Source organism: Limanda limanda, chromosome 4, assembly GCF_963576545.1.
Source record: "Limanda limanda chromosome 4, fLimLim1.1, whole genome shotgun sequence".
Lineage (NCBI taxonomy): Eukaryota > Metazoa > Chordata > Actinopteri > Pleuronectiformes > Pleuronectidae > Limanda > Limanda limanda.
In genome coordinates this window covers 29,288,564-29,293,778 of record NC_083639.1, presented here as the reverse complement: position 1 = coordinate 29,293,778, position 5,215 = coordinate 29,288,564, and the positions used below count along the sequence as shown (strand labels likewise).

Here is a 5,215-nt window from a genome sequence, read left to right as displayed (position 1 = left end):
GAAGTTGGATTTCCTGCTAGCACATGGCAACAAATAAACCAAAATTAAAATTAAACACTTTAAACCCAGCAAACCACCTGATATGCAACAATATCATTAGGCTGCAAAATGTATACAAATTACAGAATCTGGGGTGGAGCAAACCATCTGATAAGCAACAATAGTGATAGACAAAATATTCAATCAAATTATTCACTCAAATTCAATGAATCCTACAGAGTCTAATCTATTCCTGAATTTTTTTTAACAATAATTGGCTGGCAATATATTCTTTTTTTATTCATCCCCACGCAAGCCGCTTAAATATAAAGCTGGAAAATCAGAAGCTTATCAGGCCTGTCGTGCCTAGACATGGGTGGAAAGCTGACTATATTTGCAAATGGTCCTTCGAAGTACTACAAGTCATGACGTTGTTATAAAAGGGGTGACAATGGTTTATTTTTTCTTCCACAGATGAGAGGATCTTCCAGGAAAACGCTGTGCCTGGCAATCATAGCTATTGTTGGCCTTATCTACTGTGTTATTTCTTTATTTGTATATTTCGAGCCTCCATCTCCTGTGTTTCCGACTATGTCTACAGTAGCTGATGAAAAAACTTATGCAGCCTCAGGGGCAACTGAAAAACCCATCGTTCTGCTGTGGTTCTGGCCTCTTGGTGTGAGGTTTAATTTCCAAATGTGCTCAAGCCACTTCAACATTGATGGCTGCATTCTGACTGATAACAGGTCATTGTACAGCCAAGCCCGAGGGAGTCATCATCTTCCATAAAGACATAAACTGGCATTTGGATAACATGCCCAAGGAGCCACGTCCACATTTTCAGAAGTGGATTTGGTTCCATGTGGAATCTCCCACGAACACGCAGAAGATACCAAGTCTGGAAAATCTGTTCAACTTAACACTGAGCTACAGACGAGATGCTGACAGCACAGTGAGGAATGAGGTGACGATCAACCAAACAGAGACAGAGGAAGAAGTAGTTCTGCCCAAAAAGGACAAACTGGTTTGTTGGGTTGTCAGTAACACCGACCCAGCTACTGGAACATCTGTGAGAGATAAATATTATGCAGAACTGTCCCAACACATAAAGGTTGATGTCTTTGGTGCTTTTACGGGGCAGCGGTTGAAAGATGAAGACTATTACCCCACCCTTGCGAGTTGTAAGTTTTATCTCTCATTTGAGAACACGCTCCACGTGGACTACATGACAGAGAAGGTCAACGGGCCCCTCGTAGCAGGGACCGTCCCTGTAGTTCTGGGTCCACCAAGGGAAAACTATGAGCAGTTCCTTCCCAATGGTTCCTTCATTCACGTAAATGATTTCCCTGATGCTAATTATTATTATTATTATTATTCAGGCAAATGAATTGGCTTTTTGAGACCTTTTACATGCTCAACTTCTTACCAAAATTTGCAGAAAGTTAAAAAGTGGTGAAAATTTACATATTCTGGAAGAATTTTCATTTATCTTGTTGCTTTGGAAAAAATGAGCAAATCTTTTTCTCTTTGCCATTAAAGGTCACACAAAAGAGAGATTATTCAGTGTCTTTTTAATTTAAGGTAATGTTTCAGGTATATGCTGCCACACATAAAAAGCAAACGATTAATGCAGGTGGTTTTTTGACTTTCTGACTGCAGCCTCAATATCATAAACTGAAATTTGAATCCCATTGTTCTTGTGACACAGTTAACTTTACTGACAATAGAGAGGGTGACATCATGGAGGTACTGTACAATCCTCAGAACCTGTTTAACATGTCCACCTTTGACACTGAGGGAAGTGGACAGATCATAGACATGTTTTTTTTCTTCTGAATTACCTGTTACAGATCACGTCCTTTATTGTCAATACATTACCTAGAGGCCACACCAAGCTGGTAAAACCTTAACCTTTTCCTTGTAGTATGTAGTATTCAATTACAATTTGGACACTGCCATAAAAACATAGACAGAGTCTTTTGTGCACAATCAGGTGACCGTACTGAAATGACTATTGTCAGATACGTGCCAGATAGGCAAATAAAACCGAGCGCCATTTATTATCTACCTGTGCTTTTCTACACCAAGTTGAGACTGTTTCTTCGTGCTCTAGCTTTACCTTAATGGAGTTACCGTAAAATTATCTTAGTATCATTTTGAATATGATACCCAGGAGTTATTTTGAGTTTGTAAATTGTGCCAAACAAAGCTATGATTGAGAACATACAGAGGATAATTTGAGTCTGTTCATACTGTTTGTTCATCCGTTTTATTGAACTGAAAGAAGAAAAAAGCCTTTTCCCATTTTGCTTTTGGTTTAAAATGTAATTTGAGTTCAATGGTAGACTTAAAAAGCACTTGAAACGTTTTAAAACATGTCTGACACCAGTATAAATTGTTAGGCTCAATAATGCATTTTTCTAGTTATTAGTTACTCCTATTAAAGTTCAGTCATTTGTGTTTGATGCACTTGAAAGCACACACGATCTTTGTCCTCTGCTAGACATACGTACGGTGCTTCATCTTACTCATGAAGGGACACACCTTGTCCCTTTCCTCAAAGAAAAGAACAACTCTTTATTAGATTCTGTGCTTTTATTCTTAGTTTGTTGGAAATCTGGCTTTTGTGCAACAAATGTTGAGGCTTAAAGACTTCAGGAGTCAAAATGTGTAATGAAGTTCGATACAGGCAGGCAGACGAACAGAGAAGTTAAAAAAAATAGTCAAAAGAACTGAGCTGAAGCAGGAGGTGAGACTGGGGGAGAGGGACAGACACACAGAGGCTGGAGTGATTTGGACAAACGATAGGTTTAATATTACTAAACTTGAATAAACAGACAACCTGCGCTCTGTGGTGACCAGGACTCATCCCCATCAAGGATGTTGTCGTTTGCACTTTGCACTAGTTTACATCAACAGCAGAACTAATAACAGAGAAATGTCAATAAAAAAACACCACACATCCAAATTCAAACATTCATGTAACTCAGTAGCTGTTAAAGGCAGATTTAGAAATTGAGATAAAAAGTGTGGTAATATATTGACTGATTAGTGGGCTCAAAATCAAGCTTTAGTAACAACCTGTGAATACAGAAATGTTCAAATTAAAAATAACACACCACCTTATTTCTCTCCAGAGGTGAGCCATGTCCCTCTCAGGCAAATTATCTCCGGCTGTTTCCTGTTGGTGTGTTTCCTGGTCGTTTTTTTTACATACTACAAGCCAGAAATCGAGTTCCCGGATTTTCGTGATTATCTGAAGAGAGGCAATCATTCTTGTGAGTGCCCTGTGGAAGCACCTACCGATGGTCCCCAGCAGATCCAGGACGTGGAGGTGGACGCTGAGCCTGATACTCTTCTCTTGATTTGGACGTGGCCATTTGGCTCCAAATTCGATCTCAGCTGCGATAACTTCAAATATAAAGGATGCTGCTTGACCGATGACAAGTCTCTTTACCAGGAAGCCCACGGGGTTTCCATCCACCACAGGGACATTCATGGAAATCTGGGAAACTTGCCGAGAGAGCCACGTCCCTGGTTTCAGAAATGGGTTTGGATGAACATGGAGTCACCTACACATTGTGCAAAATTACCAGGACTTGATAACTTGTTCAACTTGACATCCTGTTATCGCTCAGATTCACATATCCCAGTGCCTTATGGGCATTTGGTGCCACAAAATCTGAGGTGGAAAGTTTCCAGCTGCCCACCAAGGACAAGTTGGTCTGTTGGATCGTGAGCAACAGGCATGAAGGGCTCATAAGAATTCAGTACTACAATGAACTGAAAAGACACATCCAGATAGAAACTTATGGGAGGGCTTTTGGCAAAAATTTGGACGATAACAACTATATCAACATATTATCTAGTTGTAAATTCTACCTCTCCTTTGAAAACTCTCAGCACACAGATTATATCTCAGACAAGGTATTCGATCCCATGAGACTGGGAACTGTACCCGTAGTTCTTGGCCCTAAAAGAGAAAACTACGAGGACCATATCCCAGGAGACTCTGTCATTCATGTCGATGACTTTTCCACTCCAAAGGAGCTGGCAGAGAGGCTACTTCACCTAGGCCAGGATACAACTGAATACATGAGATTCTTTGACTGGAAAAAGAGGTATAGAATTCATCAGTCTAGGTTCGGCAGAGACCATGCCTGCAAAGCTTGTCGTTACTTACAAGAAAACAGAGGATACCAGGCTAGTCATTCTCTTTCCAAGTGGTTCTGGGATCAATAGCACTAAGTATAAGAGCATTGATCAAATTATCTTTTCATTTGGTTCACTGATGAGAATGAGCTTGAGGGAACTTCTTTGGTGAAGGAATCATAATATTAATTGGATTTTACCCAGGACCTAGTATTTCTTATAAAGGTTTTCACCCGTGTCAGTTTGGTTCGTAGAAGGGTGAGGTCTGGGCCACGGAAGAACTCATTCACTTCTGGGGAGATTTTAGGGGGCGGATCAACGGGAAAAAATATTCAGCGTCTTTAACATGCAAGACTGGGTGTGTTTACAAATCTTATGTGAATATCTTAAGAAATTGTGGATATTTAAGAAATGTGAACCGGGATGTGAAAGGATCTATATTTTTTTAACATGCTTGTCTAAGTGGATGACCCTCTACTGTATTTGGCACAAGTAAAAATGACTTGCTAAGGAAATAAAATATAGGTCAAATTAACTCAAACAGTTTCTGCCAGTTTTTTTCCTTCTGTCCTTTGTGGCGTTGGGTTGCAAGTATTTGCTGATCACTCCCATCATTCCTGTGTAATCATAAGGGGGAGTGACTAAGTTGGAGCCTAGATGACAAACATTAAACCTGTTCTGATTCTGCAATAAATATTTGACGGTGAGTTGACCTACTGAATTCTTTTTATTTCCTTTCCACCATTCGCATGTGATCGTTGTTCTTGGACGCTTCAGGAAAGTACCAGCTTGTCCAGAATCAAAGGACATTTTAGACTCTGCGTTTACAGCATATCAGACAAACATTGAGCAATATTACATTTTTTAAGAAACTTTTTTTTCTACATCAAGGTGAGATTGTTGCTCTCTTCCTCTTATTCAATGGATCCTGGTGGTGGTTACAGAAGAGTCTGTAAATTTTGCTGAACAAATGGTTTGTTAGTTAATAAATGTCCTTATAGATTACTTATCAATTTTTAGTTTTACAAGAATTTCCCTTTTTACTTAAGAAGCTTGTTTGGAAGACATTTTTTATTACATTTTC

The 5,215-nt window shown here is 39.5% G+C and overlaps 2 pseudogenes; both read left to right on the top strand.

Annotated features, from left to right (window-relative positions):
- The first annotated feature begins 570 nt into the window (after nucleotides 1–570).
- Nucleotides 571–1,889, top strand: LOC133000153 (4-galactosyl-N-acetylglucosaminide 3-alpha-L-fucosyltransferase 9-like; annotated as a pseudogene).
- A 1,236-nt stretch (nucleotides 1,890–3,125) lies between these two features.
- LOC133000152 (4-galactosyl-N-acetylglucosaminide 3-alpha-L-fucosyltransferase 9-like) lies at nucleotides 3,126–4,221 on the top strand (annotated as a pseudogene).
- Nucleotides 4,222–5,215: the final 994 nt, after the last annotated feature.